This window comes from Elephas maximus, chromosome 11, assembly GCF_024166365.1.
Source record: "Elephas maximus indicus isolate mEleMax1 chromosome 11, mEleMax1 primary haplotype, whole genome shotgun sequence".
NCBI lineage: Eukaryota > Metazoa > Chordata > Mammalia > Proboscidea > Elephantidae > Elephas > Elephas maximus.
The window spans coordinates 4,160,445-4,179,125 of record NC_064829.1 but is presented as its reverse complement, the minus strand read 5'-3'; positions in this window follow the sequence as shown (position 1 = coordinate 4,179,125).

Sequence of the window (18,681 nt, the reverse complement as noted above, 5' to 3'; positions counted from 1 at the left end):
GTGACTTCCCCCGTTCCTCTGACGAAAGCGCTTAGAGGGAGAAAAGCGTCCTTTGCTTTCGCTTTCCCGCAATGAGCTCGGCAGATCTGCCCTTCGCGAAGGGCCGTTTTCCCCCGGAGAACTGCCTCGCGGTAGCCCTGTTCTGGAAGTGGAACGAGTATGCAGTGTTAGCGTTCAGCTATTGTGAAGGCTCGCTTTGGCCCAGGGCAAACGAAGCGCCGGGGGAAGTCTTAGCAGAGCCCGGCGCCTTTCCACGGTTCAAAGCGTGGAACTGCAGACTCTTTTGCAAAGAAGAGAGCGCACAGGCAACAGCAGCTCGCACGTTTCTCAGTGAAAGGGAGAACTCCCTGACTTCATCCAGTTCTCTGAGCAAAGCAGGCAGAGGGAGAGAAACTTTCTTTCCTTCCTCTTTCCTGCAACGAATTGCTCCTTTGCTCTTGCAAACGCAGGGCTTCTTCTGAGAAACTACTTCGCGGTGCAGGGATCCTTCCAGAGGAGCAACGACATAGTTTGAGCTGGAAGGGCTTGGGAAAGCAGCCGGGGAAAAGAGGCCTCTTGCTGTTCTCTTTTCTTTCTGCCTGAATGCGGTCAATTCGCACTTGCCAAAGTAAGGTTTCCCAGCACAAACTACAAAGCAGCAGCTCTCTTGGAAGAGGAAATCCCACGCAGTGTTGCCCTGGCGAGATAGTGTTGCTACAGTGAGGCCCAGGGAAATCACACTGCCTAGAGAAATCCTAGCAAAGCCCTGTGTTTCCCCACAGGAATGTATGTCAGTTTCAGTTCTTTGCCAGCAACGGAGCTCAGAGGCAACGTCAGATTGTGTGTATCTCAGTGAGAGAAAGAACACTGTGACTTCCCCCGTTCCTCTGACGAAAGCGGTTAGAGGGAGAAAAGCGTCCTTTGCTTTCGCTTTCCCGCAATGAGCTCGGCAGATCTGCCCTTCGCGAAGGGCCGTTTTCCCCCGGAGAACTGCCTCGCGGTAGCCCTGTTCTGGAAGTGGAACGAGTATGCAGTGTTAGCGTTCAGCTATTGTGAAGGCTCGCTTTGGCCCAGGGCAAACGAAACGCCGGGGGAAGTCTTAGCAGAGCCCTGCGCCTTTCCACGGTTCAAAGCGTGGAACTGCAGACTCTTTTGCAAAGAAGAGAGCGCACAGGCAAAAGCAGCCCGCACGTTTCTCAGTGAAAGGGAGAACTCCCTGACTTCATCCAGTTCTCTGAGCAAAGCAGGCAGAGGGAGAGAAACTTTCTTTCCTTCCTCTTTCCTGCAACGAATTCCTCATTTGCTCTTGCAAAAGCAGGGCTTCTTCTGAAAACCTACGTCGCGGTGCAGGGATCCTTCCAGAGGAGCAACGACATAGTTTGAGCTGGAAGGGCTTGGGAAAGCAGCCGGGGAAAAGAGGCCTCTTGCTGTTCTCTTTTCTTTCTGCCTGAATGCGGTCAATTCGCACTTGCCAAAGCAAGGTTTCCCAGCACAAACTACAAAGCAGCAGCTCTCTTGGAAGAGGAAATCCCACGCAGTGTTGCCCTGGCGAGATAGTGTTGCTGCAGTGAGGCCCAGGGAAAACACACTGCCTAGAGAAATCCTAGCAAAGCCCTGTGTTTCCCCACAGGAATGTATGTCAGTTTCAGTTCTTTGCCAGCAACGGAGCTCAGAGGCAACGTCAGATTGTGTGTATCTCAGTGAGAGAAAGAACACTGTGACTTCCCCCGTTCCTCTGACGAAAGCGGTTAGAGGGAGAAAAGCGTCCTTTGCTTTCGCTTTCCCGCAATGAGCTCGGCAGATCTGCCCTTCGCGAAGGGCCGTTTTCCCCCGGAGAACTGCCTCGCGGTAGCCCTGTTCTGGAAGTGGAACGAGTATGCAGTGTTAGCGTTCAGCTATTGTGAAGGCTCGCTTTGGCCCAGGGCAAACGAAACGCCGGGGGAAGTCTTAGCAGAGCCCGGCGCCTTTCCACGGTTCAAAGCGTGGAACTGCAGACTCTTTTGCAAAGAAGAGAGCGCACAGGCAAAAGCAGCCCGCACGTTTCTCAGTGAAAGGGAGAACTCCCTGACTTCATCCAGTTCTCTGAGTAAAGCAGGCAGAGGGAGAGAAACTTTCTTTCCTTCCTCTTTCCTGCAACGAATTGCTCCTTTGCTCTTGCAAACGCAGGGCTTCTTCTGAGAAACTACGTCGCGGTGCAGGGATCCTTCCAGAGGAGCAACGACATAGTTTGAGCTGGAAGGGCTTGGGAAAGCAGCCGGGGAAAAAAGGCCTCTTGCTGTTCTCTTTTCTTTCTGCCTGAATGCGGTCAATTCGCACTTGCCAAAGCAAGGTTTCCCAGCACAAACTACAAAGCAGCAGCTCTCTTGGAAGAGGAAATCCCACGCAGTGTTGCCCTGGCGAGATAGTGTTGCTACAGTGAGGCCCAGGGAAATCACACTGCCTAGAGATATCCTAGCAAAGCCCTGTGTTTCCCCACAGGAATGTATGTCAGTTTCAGTTCTTTGCCAGCAACGGAGCTCAGAGGCAACGTCAGATTGTGTGTATCTCAGTGAGAGAAAGAACACTGTGACTTCCCCCGTTCCTCTGACGAAAGCGCTTAGAGGGAGAAAAGCGTCCTTTGCTTTCGCTTTCCCGCAATGAGCTCGGCAGATCTGCCCTTCGCGAAGGGCCGTTTTCCCCCGGAGAACTGCCTCGCGGTAGCCCTGTTCTGGAAGTGGAACGAGTATGCAGTGTTAGCGTTCAGCTATTGTGAAGGCTCGCTTTGGCCCAGGGCAAACGAAGCGCCGGGGGAAGTCTTAGCAGAGCCCGGCGCCTTTCCACGGTTCAAAGCGTGGAACTGCAGACTCTTTTGCAAAGAAGAGAGAGCACAGGCAACAGCCGTCCGCACGTTTCTCAGTGAAAGGGAGAACTCCCTGACTTCATCCAGTTCTCTGAGCAAAGCAGGCAGAGGGAGAGAAACTTTCTTTCCTTCCTCTTTCCTGCAACGAATTCCTCATTTGCTCTTGCAAAAGCAGGGCTTCTTCTGAAAAACTACGTCGCGGTGCAGGGATCCTTCCAGAGGAGCAACGACATAGTTTGAGCTGGAAGGGCTTGGGAAAGCAGCCGGGGAAAAGAGGCCTCTTGCTGTTCTCTTTCCTTTCTGCCTGAATGCGGTCAATTCGCACTTGCCAAAGCAAGGTTTCCCAGCACAAACTACAAAGCAGCAGCTCTCTTGGAAGACGAAATCCCACGCAGTGTTGCCCTGGCGAGATAGTGTTGCTACAGTGAGGCCCAGGGAAATCACACTGCCTAGAGAAATCCTAGCAAAGCCCTGTGTTTCCCCACAGGAATGTATGTCAGTTTCAGTTCTTTGCCAGCAACGGAGCTCAGAGGCAACGTCAGATTGTGTGTATCTCAGTGAGAGAAAGAACACTGTGACTTCCCCCGTTCCTCTGACGAAAGCGGTTAGAGGGAGAAAAGCGTCCTTTGCTTTCGCTTTCCCGCAATGAGCTCGGCAGATCTGCCCTTCGCGAAGGGCCGTTTTCCCCCGGAGAACTGCCTCGCGGTAGCCCTGTTCTGGAAGTGGAACGAGTATGCAGTGTTAGCGTTCAGCTATTGTGAAGGCTCGCTTTGGCCCAGGGCAAACGAAACGCCGGGGGAAGTCTTAGCAGAGCCCGGCGCCTTTCCACGGTTCAAAGCGTGGAACTGCAGACTCTTTTGCAAAGAAGAGAGCGCACAGGCAAAAGCAGCCCGCACGTTTCTCAGTGAAAGGGAGAACTCCCTGACTTCATCCAGTTCTCTGAGTAAAGCAGGCAGAGGGAGAGAAACTTTCTTTCCTTCCTCTTTCCTGCAACGAATTGCTCCTTTGCTCTTGCAAACGCAGGGCTTCTTCTGAGAAACTACGTCGCGGTGCAGGGATCCTTCCAGAGGAGCAACGACATAGTTTGAGCTGGAAGGGCTTGGGAAAGCAGCCGGGGAAAAAAGGCCTCTTGCTGTTCTCTTTTCTTTCTGCCTGAATGCGGTCAATTCGCACTTGCCAAAGCAAGGTTTCCCAGCACAAACTACAAAGCAGCAGCTCTCTTGGAAGAGGAAATCCCACGCAGTGTTGCCCTGGCGAGATAGTGTTGCTACAGTGAGGCCCAGGGAAATCACACTGCCTAGAGAAATCCTAGCAAAGCCCTGTGTTTCCCCACAGGAATGTATGTCAGTTTCAGTTCTTTGCCAGCAACGGAGCTCAGAGGCAACGTCAGATTGTGTGTATCTCAGTGAGAGAAAGAACACTGTGACTTCCCCCGTTCCTCTGACGAAAGCGGTTAGAGGGAGAAAAGCGTCCTTTGCTTTCGCTTTCCCGCAATGAGCTCGGCAGATCTGCCCTTCGCGAAGGGCCGTTTTCCCCCGGAGAACTGCCTCGCGGTAGCCCTGTTCTGGAAGTGGAACGAGTATGCAGTGTTAGCGTTCAGCTATTGTGAAGGCTCGCTTTGGCCCAGGGCAAACGAAGCGCCGGGGGAAGTCTTAGCAGAGCCCGGCGCCTTTCCACGGTTCAAAGCGTGGAACTGCAGACTCTTTTGCAAAGAAGAGAGCGCACAGGCAACAGCCGTCCGCACGTTTCTCAGTGAAAGGGAGAACTCCCTGACTTCATCCAGTTCTCTGAGCAAAGCAGGCAGAGGGAGAGAAACTTTCTTTCCTTCCTCTTTCCTGCAACGAATTCCTCATTTGCTCTTGCAAACGCAGGGCTTCTTCTGAGAAACTACGTCGCGGTGCAGGGATCCTTCCAGAGGAGCAACGACATAGTTTGAGCTGGAAGGGCTTGGGAAAGCAGCCGGGCAAAAAAGGCCTCGTGCTGTTCTCTTTTCTTTCTGCCTGAATGCGGTCAATTCGCACTTGCCAAAGCAAGGTTTCCCAGCACAAACTACAAAGCAGCAGCTCTCTTGGAAGAGGAAATCCCACGCAGTGTTGCCCTGGCGAGATAGTGTTGCTGCAGTGAGGTCCAGGGAAAACACACTGCCTAGAGAAATCCTAGCAAAGCCCTGTGTTTCCCCACAGGAATGTATGTCAGTTTCAGTTCTTTGCCAGCAACGGAGCTCAGAGGCAACGTCAGATTGTGTGTATCTCAGTGAGAGAAAGAACACTGTGACTTCTCCCGTTCCTCTGACGAAAGCGCTTAGAGGGAGAAAAGCGTCCTTTGCTTTCGCTTTCCCGCAATGAGCTCGGCAGATCTGCCCTTCGCGAAGGGCCGTTTTCCCCCGGAGAACTGCCTCGCGGTAGCCCTGTTCTGGAAGTGGAACGAGTATGCAGTGTTAGCGTTCAGCTATTGTGAAGGCTCGCTTTGGCCCAGGGCAAACGAAACGCCGGGGGAAGTCTTAGCAGAGCCCGGCGCCTTTCCACGGTTCAAAGCGTGGAACTGCAGACTCTTTTGCAAAGAGAGTGCACAGGCAAAAGCAGCCCGCACGTTTCTCAGTGAAAGGGAGAACTCCCTGACTTCATCCAGTTCTCTGAGCAAAGCAGGCAGAGGGAGAGAAACTTTCTTTCCTTCCTCTTTCCTGCAACGAATTCCTCATTTGCTCTTGCAAAAGCACGGCTTCTTCTGAAAAACTACGTCGCGGTGCAGGGATCCTTCCAGAGGAGCAACGACATAGTTTGAGCTGGAAGGGCTTGGGAAAGCAGCCGGGGAAAAGAGGCCTCTTGCTGTTCTCTTTTCTTTCTGCCTGAATGCGGTCAATTCGCACTTGCCAAAGCAAGGTTTCCCAGCACAAACTACAAAGCAGCAGCTCTCTTGGAAGAGGAAATCCCACGCAGTGTTGCCCTGGCGAGATAGTGTTGCTACAGTGAGGCCCAGGGAAATCACACTGCCTAGAGAAATCCTAGCAAAGCCCTGTGTTTCCCCACAGGAATGTATGTCAGTTTCAGTTCTTTGCCAGCAACGGAGCTCAGAGGCAACGTCAGATTGTGTGTATCTCAGTGAGAGAAAGAACACTGTGACTTCCCCCGTTCCTCTGACGAAAGCGGTTAGAGGGAGAAAAGCGTCCTTTGCTTTCGCTTTCCCGCAATGAGCTCGGCAGATCTGCCCTTCGCGAAGGGCCGTTTTCCCCCGGAGAACTGCCTCGCGGTAGCCCTGTTCTGGAAGTGGAACGAGTATGCAGTGTTAGCGTTCAGCTATTGTGAAGGCTCGCTTTGGCCCAGGGCAAACGAAACGCCGGGGGAAGTCTTAGCAGAGCCCGGCGCCTTTCCACGGTTCAAAGCGTGGAACTGCAGACTCTTTTGCAAAGAAGAGAGCGCACAGGCAAAAGCAGCCCGCACGTTTCTCAGTGAAAGGGAGAACTCCCTGACTTCATCCAGTTCTCTGAGTAAAGCAGGCAGAGGGAGAGAAACTTTCTTTCCTTCCTCTTTCCTGCAACGAATTGCTCCTTTGCTCTTGCAAACGCAGGGCTTCTTCTGAGAAACTACGTCGCGGTGCAGGGATCCTTCCAGAGGAGCAACGACATAGTTTGAGCTGGAAGGGCTTGGGAAAGCAGCCGGGGAAAAAAGGCCTCTTGCTGTTCTCTTTTCTTTCTGCCTGAATGCGGTCAATTCGCACTTGCCAAAGCAAGGTTTCCCAGCACAAACTACAAAGCAGCAGCTCTCTTGGAAGAGGAAATCCCACGCAGTGTTGCCCTGGCGAGATAGTGTTGCTACAGTGAGGCCCAGGGAAATCACACTGCCTAGAGAAATCCTAGCAAAGCCCTGTGTTTCCCCACAGGAATGTATGTCAGTTTCAGTTCTTTGCCAGCAACGGAGCTCAGAGGCAACGTCAGATTGTGTGTATCTCAGTGAGAGAAAGAACACTGTGACTTCCCCCGTTCCTCTGACGAAAGCGGTTAGAGGGAGAAAAGCGTCCTTTGCTTTCGCTTTCCCGCAATGAGCTCGGCAGATCTGCCCTTCGCGAAGGGCCGTTTTCCCCCGGAGAACTGCCTCGCGGTAGCCCTGTTCTGGAAGTGGAACGAGTATGCAGTGTTAGCGTTCAGCTATTGTGAAGGCTCGCTTTGGCCCAGGGCAAACGAAGCGCCGGGGGAAGTCTTAGCAGAGCCCGGCGCCTTTCCACGGTTCAAAGCGTGGAACTGCAGACTCTTTTGCAAAGAAGAGAGCGCACAGGCAACAGCCGTCCGCACGTTTCTCAGTGAAAGGGAGAACTCCCTGACTTCATCCAGTTCTCTGAGCAAAGCAGGCAGAGGGAGAGAAACTTTCTTTCCTTCCTCTTTCCTGCAACGAATTCCTCATTTGCTCTTGCAAAAGCAGGGCTTCTTCTGAGAAACTACGTCGCGGTGCAGGGATCCTTCCAGAGGAGCAACGACATAGTTTGAGCTGGAAGGGCTTGGGAAAGCAGCCGGGCAAAAAAGGCCTCGTGCTGTTCTCTTTTCTTTCTGCCTGAATGCGGTCAATTCGCACTTGCCAAAGCAAGGTTTCCCAGCACAAACTACAAAGCAGCAGCTCTCTTGGAAGAGGAAATCCCACGCAGTGTTGCCCTGGCGAGATAGTGTTGCTGCAGTGAGGTCCAGGGAAAACACACTGCCTAGAGAAATCCTAGCAAAGCCCTGTGTTTCCCCACAGGAATGTATGTCAGTTTCAGTTCTTTGCCAGCAACGGAGCTCAGAGGCAACGTCAGATTGTGTGTATCTCAGTGAGAGAAAGAACACTGTGACTTCCCCCGTTCCTCTGACGAAAGCGCTTAGAGGGAGAAAAGCGTCCTTTGCTTTCGCTTTCCCGCAATGAGCTCGGCAGATCTGCCCTTCGCGAAGGGCCGTTTTCCCCCGGAGAACTGCCTCGCGGTAGCCCTGTTCTGGAAGTGGAACGAGTATGCAGTGTTAGCGTTCAGCTATTGTGAAGGCTCGCTTTGGCCCAGGGCAAACGAAACGCCGGGGGAAGTCTTAGCAGAGCCCGGCGCCTTTCCACGGTTCAAAGCGTGGAACTGCAGACTCTTTTGCAAAGAAGAGAGCGCACAGGCAAAAGCAGCCCGCACGTTTCTCAGTGAAAGGGAGAACTCCCTGACTTCATCCAGTTCTCTGAGCAAAGCAGGCAGAGGGAGAGAAACTTTCTTTCCTTCCTCTTTCCTGCAACGAATTCCTCATTTGCTCTTGCAAAAGCAGGGCTTCTTCTGAAAAACTACGTCGCGGTGCAGGGATCCTTCCAGAGGAGCAACGACATAGTTTGAGCTGGAAGGGCTTGGGAAAGCAGCCGGGGAAAAGAGGCCTCTTGCTGTTCTCTTTTCTTTCTGCCTGAATGCGGTCAATTCGCACTTGCCAAAGTAAGGTTTCCCAGCACAAACTACAAAGCAGCAGCTCTCTTGGAAGAGGAAATCCCACGCAGTGTTGCCCTGGCGAGATAGTGTTGCTACAGTGAGGCCCAGGGAAATCACACTGCCTAGAGAAATCCTAGCAAAGCCCTGTGTTTCCCCACAGGAATGTATGTCAGTTTCAGTTCTTTGCCAGCAACGGAGCTCAGAGGCAACGTCAGATTGTGTGTATCTCAGTGAGAGAAAGAACACTGTGACTTCCCCCGTTCCTCTGACGAAAGCGGTTAGAGGGAGAAAAGCGTCCTTTGCTTTCACTTTCCCGCAATGAGCTCGGCAGATCTGCCCTTCGCGAAGGGCCGTTTTCCCCCGGAGAACTGCCTCGCGGTAGCCCTGTTCTGGAAGTGGAACGAGTATGCAGTGTTAGCGTTCAGCTATTGTGAAGGCTCGCTTTGGCCCAGGGCAAACGAAACGCCGGGGGAAGTCTTAGCAGAGCCCGGCGCCTTTCCACGGTTCAAAGCGTGGAACTGCAGACTCTTTTGCAAAGAAGAGAGCGCACAGGCAAAAGCAGCCCGCACGTTTCTCAGTGAAAGGGAGAACTCCCTGACTTCATCCAGTTCTCTGAGCAAAGCAGGCAGAGGGAGAGAAACTTTCTTTCCTTCCTCTTTCCTGCAACGAATTCCTCATTTGCTCTTGCAAAAGCAGGGCTTCTTCTGAAAAACTACGTCGCGGTGCAGGGATCCTTCCAGAGGAGCAACGACATAGTTTGAGCTGGAAGGGCTTGGGAAAGCAGCCGGGGAAAAGAGGCCTCTTGCTGTTCTCTTTTCTTTCTGCCTGAATGCGGTCAATTCGCACTTGCCAAAGCAAGGTTTCCCAGCACAAACTACAAAGCAGCAGCTCTCTTGGAAGAGGAAATCCCACGCAGTGTTGCCCTGGCGAGATAGTGTTGCTGCAGTGAGGCCCAGGGAAAACACACTGCCTAGAGAAATCCTAGCAAAGCCCTGTGTTTCCCCACAGGAATGTATGTCAGTTTCAGTTCTTTGCCAGCAACGGAGCTCAGAGGCAACGTCAGATTGTGTGTATCTCAGTGAGAGAAAGAACACTGTGACTTCCCCCGTTCCTCTGACGAAAGCGGTTAGAGGGAGAAAAGCGTCCTTTGCTTTCGCTTTCCCGCAATGAGCTCGGCAGATCTGCCCTTCGCGAAGGGCCGTTTTCCCCCGGAGAACTGCCTCGCGGTAGCCCTGTTCTGGAAGTGGAACGAGTATGCAGTGTTAGCGTTCAGCTATTGTGAAGGCTCGCTTTGGCCCAGGGCAAACGAAGCGCCGGGGGAAGTCTTAGCAGAGCCCGGCGCCTTTCCACGGTTCAAAGCGTGGAACTGCAGACTCTTTTGCAAAGAGAGCGCACAGGCAAAAGCAGCCCGCACGTTTCTCAGTGAAAGGGAGAACTCCCTGACTTCATCCAGTTCTCTGAGCAAAGCAGGCAGAGGGAGAGAAACTTTCTTTCCTTCCTCTTTCCTGCAACGAATTCCTCATTTGCTCTTGCAAAAGCAGGGCTTCTTCTGAAAAACTACGTCGCGGTGCAGGGATCCTTCCAGAGGAGCAACGACATAGTTTGAGCTGGAAGGGCTTGGGAAAGCAGCCGGGGAAAAGAGGCCTCTTGCTGTTCTCTTTTCTTTCTGCCTGAATGCGGTCAATTCGCACTTGCCAAAGCAAGGTTTCCCAGCACAAACTACAAAGCAGCAGCTCTCTTGGAAGAGGAAATCCCACGCAGTGTTGCCCTGGCGAGATAGTGTTGCTACAGTGAGGCCCAGGGAAATCACACTGCCTAGAGAAATCCTAGCAAAGCCCTGTGTTTCCCCACAGGAATGTATGTCAGTTTCAGTTCTTTGCCAGCAACGGAGCTCAGAGGCAACGTCAGATTGTGTGTATCTCAGTGAGAGAAAGAACACTGTGACTTCCCCCGTTCCTCTGACGAAAGCGCTTAGAGGGAGAAAAGCGTCCTTTGCTTTCGCTTTCCCGCAATGAGCTCGGCAGATCTGCCCTTCGCGAAGGGCCGTTTTCCCCCGGAGAACTGCCTCGCGGTAGCCCTGTTCTGGAAGTGGAACGAGTATGCAGTGTTAGCGTTCAGCTATTGTGAAGGCTCGCTTTGGCCCAGGGCAAACGAAACGCCGGGGGAAGTCTTAGCAGAGCCCGGCGCCTTTCCACGGTTCAAAGCGTGGAACTGCAGACTCTTTTGCAAAGAAGAGAGCGCACAGGCAAAAGCAGCCCGCACGTTTCTCAGTGAAAGGGAGAACTCCCTGACTTCATCCAGTTCTCTGAGCAAAGCAGGCAGAGGGAGAGAAACTTTCTTTCCTTCCTCTTTCCTGCAACGAATTCCTCATTTGCTCTTGCAAAAGCAGGGCTTCTTCTGAAAAACTACGTCGCGGTGCAGGGATCCTTCCAGAGGAGCAACGACATAGTTTGAGCTGGAAGGGCTTGGGAAAGCAGCCGGGGAAAAGAGGCCTCTTGCTGTTCTCTTTTCTTTCTGCCTGAATGCGGTCAATTCGCACTTGCCAAAGTAAGGTTTCCCAGCACAAACTACAAAGCAGCAGCTCTCTTGGAAGAGGAAATCCCACGCAGTGTTGCCCTGGCGAGATAGTGTTGCTGCAGTGAGGCCCAGGGAAAACACACTGCCTAGAGAAATCCTAGCAAAGCCCTGTGTTTCCCCACAGGAATGTATGTCAGTTTCAGTTCTTTGCCAGCAACGGAGCTCAGAGGCAACGTCAGATTGTGTGTATCTCAGTGAGAGAAAGAACACTGTGACTTCCCCCGTTCCTCTGACGAAAGCGCTTAGAGGGAGAAAAGCGTCCTTTGCTTTCGCTTTCCCGCAATGAGCTCGGCAGATCTGCCCTTCGCGAAGGGCCGTTTTCCCCCGGAGAACTGCCTCGCGGTAGCCCTGTTCTGGAAGTGGAACGAGTATGCAGTGTTAGCGTTCAGCTATTGTGAAGGCTCGCTTTGGCCCAGGGCAAACGAAACGCCGGGGGAAGTCTTAGCAGAGCCCGGCGCCTTTCCACGGTTCAAAGCGTGGAACTGCAGACTCTTTTGCAAAGAAGAGAGCGCACAGGCAAAAGCAGCCCGCACGTTTCTCAGTGAAAGGGAGAACTCCCTGACTTCATCCAGTTCTCTGAGTAAAGCAGGCAGAGGGAGAGAAACTTTCTTTCCTTCCTCTTTCCTGCAACGAATTGCTCCTTTGCTCTTGCAAACGCAGGGCTTCTTCTGAGAAACTACGTCGCGGTGCAGGGATCCTTCCAGAGGAGAAACGACATAGTTTGAGCTGGAAGGGCTTGGGAAAGCAGCCGGGGAAAAGAGGCCTCTTGCTGTTCTCTTTTCTTTCTGCCTGAATGCGGTCAATTCGCACTTGCCAAAGCAAGGTTTCCCAGCACAAACTACAAAGCAGCAGCTCTCTTGGAAGAGGAAATCCCACGCAGTGTTGCCCTGGCGAGATAGTGTTGCTGCAGTGAGGTCCAGGGAAAACACACTGCCTAGAGAAATCCTAGCAAAGCCCTGTGTTTCCCCACAGGAATGTATGTCAGTTTCAGTTCTTTGCCAGCAACGGAGCTCAGAGGCAACGTCAGATTGTGTGTATCTCAGTGAGAGAAAGAACACTGTGACTTCCCCCGTTCCTCTGACGAAAGCGCTTAGAGGGAGAAAAGCGTCCTTTGCTTTCGCTTTCCCGCAATGAGCTCGGCAGATCTGCCCTTCGCGAAGGGCCGTTTTCCCCCGGAGAACTGCCTCGCGGTAGCCCTGTTCTGGAAGTGGAACGAGTATGCAGTGTTAGCGTTCAGCTATTGTGAAGGCTCGCTTTGGCCCAGGGCAAACGAAACGCCGGGGGAAGTCTTAGCAGAGCCCGGCGCCTTTCCACGGTTCAAAGCGTGGAACTGCAGACTCTTTTGCAAAGAAGAGAGCGCACAGGCAAAAGCAGCCCGCACGTTTCTCAGTGAAAGGGAGAACTCCCTGACTTCATCCAGTTCTCTGAGCAAAGCAGGCAGAGGGAGAGAAACTTTCTTTCCTTCCTCTTTCCTGCAACGAATTCCTCATTTGCTCTTGCAAAAGCAGGGCTTCTTCTGAAAAACTACGTCGCGGTGCAGGGATCCTTCCAGAGGAGCAACGACATAGTTTGAGCTGGAAGGGCTTGGGAAAGCAGCCGGGGAAAAGAGGCCTCTTGCTGTTCTCTTTTCTTTCTGCCTGAATGCGGTCAATTCGCACTTGCCAAAGCAAGGTTTCCCAGCACAAACTACAAAGCAGCAGCTCTCTTGGAAGAGGAAATCCCACGCAGTGTTGCCCTGGCGAGATAGTGTTGCTGCAGTGAGGCCCAGGGAAATCACACTGCCTAGAGAAATCCTAGCAAAGCCCTGTGTTTCCCCACAGGAATGTATGTCAGTTTCAGTTCTTTGCCAGCAACGGAGCTCAGAGGCAACGTCAGATTGTGTGTATCTCAGTGAGAGAAAGAACACTGTGACTTCCCCCGTTCCTCTGACGAAAGCGCTTAGAGGGAGAAAAGCGTCCTTTGCTTTCGCTTTCCCGCAATGAGCTCGGCAGATCTGCCCTTCGCGAAGGGCCGTTTTCCCCCGGAGAACTGCCTCGCGGTAGCCCTGTTCTGGAAGTGGAACGAGTATGCAGTGTTAGCGTTCAGCTATTGTGAAGGCTCGCTTTGGCCCAGGGCAAACGAAGCGCCGGGGGAAGTCTTAGCAGAGCCCGGCGCCTTTCCACGGTTCAAAGCGTGGAACTGCAGACTCTTTTGCAAAGAAGAGAGCGCACAGGCAACAGCAGCCCGCACGTTTCTCAGTGAAAGGGAGAACTCCCTGACTTCATCCAGTTCTCTGAGCAAAGCAGGCAGAGGGAGAGAAACTTTCTTTCCTTCCTCTTTCCTGCAACGAATTGCTCCTTTGCTCTTGCAAACGCAGGGCTTCTTCTGAGAAACTACGTCGCGGTGCAGGGATCCTTCCAGAGGAGCAACGACATAGTTTGAGCTGGAAGGGCTTGGGAAAGCAGCCGGGGAAAAGAGGCCTCTTGCTGTTCTCTTTTCTTTCTGCCTGAATGCGGTCAATTCGCACTTGCCAAAGTAAGGTTTCCCAGCACAAACTACAAAGCAGCAGCTCTCTTGGAAGAGGAAATCCCACGCAGTGTTGCCCTGGCGAGATAGTGTTGCTACAGTGAGGCCCAGGGAAATCACACTGCCTAGAGAAATCCTAGCAAAGCCCTGTGTTTCCCCACAGGAATGTATGTCAGTTTCAGTTCTTTGCCAGCAACGGAGCTCAGAGGCAACGTCAGATTGTGTGTATCTCAGTGAGAGAAAGAACACTGTGACTTCCCCCGTTCCTCTGACGAAAGCGGTTAGAGGGAGAAAAGCGTCCTTTGCTTTCACTTTCCCGCAATGAGCTCGGCAGATCTGCCCTTCGCGAAGGGCCGTTTTCCCCCGGAGAACTGCCTCGCGGTAGCCCTGTTCTGGAAGTGGAACGAGTATGCAGTGTTAGCGTTCAGCTATTGTGAAGGCTCGCTTTGGCCCAGGGCAAACGAAACGCCGGGGGAAGTCTTAGCAGAGCCCAGCGCCTTTCCACGGTTCAAAGCGTGGAACTGCAGACTCTTTTGCAAAGAAGAGAGCGCACAGGCAAAAGCAGCCCGCACGTTTCTCAGTGAAAGGGAGAACTCCCTGACTTCATCCAGTTCTCTGAGCAAAGCAGGCAGAGGGAGAGAAACTTTCTTTCCTTCCTCTTTCCTGCAACGAATTCCTCATTTGCTCTTGCAAAAGCAGGGCTTCTTCTGAAAAACTACGTCGCGGTGCAGGGATCCTTCCAGAGGAGCAACGACATAGTTTGAGCTGGAAGGGCTTGGGAAAGCAGCCGGGGAAAAGAGGCCTCTTGCTGTTCTCTTTTCTTTCTGCCTGAATGCGGTCAATTCGCACTTGCCAAAGCAAGGTTTCCCAGCACAAACTACAAAGCAGCAGCTCTCTTGGAAGAGGAAATCCCACGCAGTGTTGCCCTGGCGAGATAGTGTTGCTGCAGTGAGGCCCAGGGAAAACACACTGCCTAGAGAAATCCTAGCAAAGCCCTGTGTTTCCCCACAGGAATGTATGTCAGTTTCAGTTCTTTGCCAGCAACGGAGCTCAGAGGCAACGTCAGATTGTGTGTATCTCAGTGAGAGAAAGAACACTGTGACTTCCCCCGTTCCTCTGACGAAAGCGGTTAGAGGGAGAAAAGCGTCCTTTGCTTTCGCTTTCCCGCAATGAGCTCGGCAGATCTGCCCTTCGCGAAGGGCCGTTTTCCCCCGGAGAACTGCCTCGCGGTAGCCCTGTTCTGGAAGTGGAACGAGTATGCAGTGTTAGCGTTCAGCTATTGTGAAGGCTCGCTTTGGCCCAGGGCAAACGAAACGCCGGGGGAAGTCTTAGCAGAGCCCGGCGCCTTTCCACGGTTCAAAGCGTGGAACTGCAGACTCTTTTGCAAAGAAGAGAGCGCACAGGCAAAAGCAGCCCGCACGTTTCTCAGTGAAAGGGAGAACTCCCTGACTTCATCCAGTTCTCTGAGCAAAGCAGGCAGAGGGAGAGAAACTTTCTTTCCTTCCTCTTTCCTGCAACGAATTGCTCCTTTGCTCTTGCAAACGCAGGGCTTCTTCTGAGAAACTACGTCGCGGTGCAGGGATCCTTCCAGAGGAGCAACGACATAGTTTGAGCTGGAAGGGCTTGGGAAAGCAGCCGGGGAAAAAAGGCCTCTTGCTGTTCTCTTTTCTTTCTGCCTGAATGCGGTCAATTCGCACTTGCCAAAGCAAGGTTTCCCAGCACAAACTACAAAGCAGCAGCTCTCTTGGAAGAGGAAATCCCACGCAGTGTTGCCCTGGCGAGATAGTGTTGCTACAGTGAGGCCCAGGGAAATCACACTGCCTAGAGAAATCCTAGCAAAGCCCTGTGTTTCCCCACAGGAATGTATGTCAGTTTCAGTTCTTTGCCAGCAACGGAGCTCAGAGGCAACGTCAGATTGTGTGTATCTCAGTGAGAGAAAGAACACTGTGACTTCCCCCGTTCCTCTGACGAAAGCGGTTAGAGGGAGAAAAGCGTCCTTTGCTTTCGCTTTCCCGCAATGAGCTCGGCAGATCTGCCCTTCGCGAAGGGCCGTTTTCCCCCGGAGAACTGCCTCGCGGTAGCCCTGTTCTGGAAGTGGAACGAGTATGCAGTGTTAGCGTTCAGCTATTGTGAAGGCTCGCTTTGGCCCAGGGCAAACGAAACGCCGGGGGAAGTCTTAGCAGAGCCCGGCGCCTTTCCACGGTTCAAAGCGTGGAACTGCAGACTCTTTTGCAAAGAAGAGAGCGCACAGGCAAAAGCAGCCCGCACGTTTCTCAGTGAAAGGGAGAACTCCCTGACTTCATCCAGTTCTCTGAGCAAAGCAGGCAGAGGGAGAGAAACTTTCTTTCCTTCCTCTTTCCTGCAACGAATTCCTCATTTGCTCTTGGAAAAGCAGGGCTTCTTCTGAAAAACTACGTCGCGGTGCAGGGATCCTTCCAGAGGAGCAACGACATAGTTTGAGCTGGAAGGGCTTGGGAAAGCAGCCGGGGAAAAGAGGCCTCTTGCTGTTCTCTTTTCTTTCTGCCTGAATGCGGTCAATTCGCACTTGCCAAAGCAAGGTTTCCCAGCACAAACTACAAAGCAGCAGCTCTCTTGGAAGAGGAAATCCCACGCAGTGTTGCCCTGGCGAGATAGTGTTGCTGCAGTGAGGCCCAGGGAAAACACACTGCCTAGAGAAATCCTAGCAAAGCCCTGTGTTTCCCCACAGGAATGTATGTCAGTTTCAGTTCTTTGCCAGCAACGGAGCTCAGAGGCAACGTCAGATTGTGTGTATCTCAGTGAGAGAAAGAACACTGTGACTTCTCCCGTTCCTCTGACGAAAGCGCTTAGAGGGAGAAAAGCGTCCTTTGCTTTCGCTTTCCCGCAATGAGCTCGGCAGATCTGCCCTTCGCGAAGGGCCGTTTTCCCCCGGAGAACTGCCTCGCGGTAGCCCTGTTCTGGAAGTGGAACGAGTATGCAGTGTTAGCGTTCAGCTATTGTGAAGGCTCGCTTTGGCCCAGGGCAAACGAAACGCCGGGGGAAGTCTTAGCAGAGCCCGGCGCCTTTCCACGGTTCAAAGCGTGGAACTGCAGACTCTTTTGCAAAGAAGAGAGCGCACAGGCAAAAGCAGCCCGCACGTTTCTCAGTGAAAGGGAGAACTCCCTGACTTCATCCAGTTCTCTGAGCAAAGCAGGCAGAGGGAGAGAAACTTTCTTTCCTTCCTCTTTCCTGCAACGAATTCCTCATTTGCTCTTGCAAAAGCAGGGCTTCTTCTGAAAAACTACGTCGCGGTGCAGGGATCCTTCCAGAGGAGCAACGACATAGTTTGAGCTGGAAGGGCTTGGGAAAGCAGCCGGGGAAAAGAGGCCTCTTGCTGTTCTCTTTTCTTTCTGCCTGAATGCGGTCAATTCGCACTTGCCAAAGCAAGGTTTCCCAGCACAAACTACAAAGCAGCAGCTCTCTTGGAAGAGGAAATCCCACGCAGTGTTGCCCTGGCGAGATAGTGTTGCTGCAGTGAGGCCCAGGGAAAACACACTGCCTAGAGAAATCCTAGCAAAGCCCTGTGTTTCCCCACAGGAATGTATGTCAGTTTCAGTTCTTTGCCAGCAACGGAGCTCAGAGGCAACGTCAGATTGTGTGTATCTCAGTGAGAGAAAGAACACTGTGACTTCCCCCGTTCCTCTGACGAAAGCGGTTAGAGGGAGAAAAGCGTCCTTTGCTTTCGCTTTCCCGCAATGAGCTCGGCAGATCTGCCCTTCGCGAAGGGCCGTTTTCCCCCGGAGAACTGCCTCGCGGTAGCCCTGTTCTGGAAGTGGAACGAGTATGCAGTGTTAGCGTTCAGCTATTGTGAAGGCTCGCTTTGGCCCAGGGCAAACGAAACGCCGGGGGAAGTCTTAGCAGAGCCCGGCGCCTTTCCACGGTTCAAAGCGTGGAACTGCAGACTCTTTTGCAAAGAAGAGAGCGCACAGGCAAAAGCAGCCCGCACGTTTCTCAGTGAAAGGGAGAACTCCCTGACTTCATCCAGTTCTCTGAGCAAAGCAGGCAGAGGGAGAGAAACTTTCTTTCCTTCCTCTTTCCTGCAACGAATTCCTCATTTGCTCTTGCAAAAGCAGGGCTTCTTCTGAAAAACTACGTCGCGGTGCAGGGATCCTTCCAGAGGAGCAACGACATAGTTTGAGCTGGAAGGGCTTGGGAAAGCAGCCGGGGAAAAGAGGCCTCTTGCTGTTCTCTTTTCTTTCTGCCTGAATGCGGTCAATTCGCACTTGCCAAAGCAAGGTTTCCCAGCACAAACTACAAAGCAGCAGCTCTCTTGGAAGAGGAAATCCCACGCAGTGTTGCCCTGGCGAGATAGTGTTGCTACAGTGAGGCCCAGGGAAATCACACTGCCTAGAGAAATCCTAGCAAAGCCCTGTGTTTCCCCACAGGAATGTATGTCAGTTTCAGTTCTTTGCCAGCAACGGAGCTCAGAGGCAACGTCAGATTGTTTGTATCTCAGTGAGAGAAAGAACACTGTGACTTCCCCCGTTCCTCTGACGAAAGCGGTTAGAGGGAGAAAAGCGTCCTTTGCTTTCGCTTTCCCGCAATGAGCTCGGCAGATCTGCCCTTCGCGAAGGGCCGTTTTCCCCCGGAGAACTGCCTCGCGGTAGCCCTGTTCTGGAAGTGGAACGAGTATGCAGTGTTAGCGTTCAGCTATTGTGAAGGCTCGCTTTGGCCCAGGGCAAACGAAACGCCGGGGGAAGTCTTAGCAGAGCCCGGCGCCTTTCCACGGTTCAAAGCGTGGAACTGCAGACTCTTTTGCAAAGAAGAGAGCGCACAGGCAACAGCAGCCCGCACGTTTCTCAGTGAAAGGGAGAACTCCCTGACTTCATCCAGTTCTCTGAGCAAAGCAGGCAGAGGGAGAGAAACTTTCTTTCCTTCCTCTTTCCTGCAACGAATTCCTCATTTGCTCTTGCAAAAGCAGGGCTTCTTCTGAAAAACTACGTCGCGGTGCAGGGATCCTTCCAGAGGAGCAACGACATAGTTTGAGCTGGAAGGGCTTGGGAAAGCAGCCGGGGAAAAGAGGCCTCTTGCTGTTCTCTTTTCTTTCTGCCTGAATGCGGTCAATTCGCACTTGCCAAAGCAAGGTTTCCCAGCACAAACTACAAAGCAGCAGCTCTCTTGGAAGAGGAAATCCCACGCAGTGTTGCCCTGGCGAGATAGTGTTGCTACAGTGAGGCCCAGGGAAATCACACTGCCTAGAGAAATCCTAGCAAAGCCCTGTGTTTCCCCACAGGAATGTATGTCAGTTTCAGTTCTTTGCCAGCAACGGAGCTCAGAGGCAACGTCAGATTGTGTGTATCTCAGTGAGAGAAAGAACACTGTGACTTCCCCCGTTCCTCTGACGAAAGCGC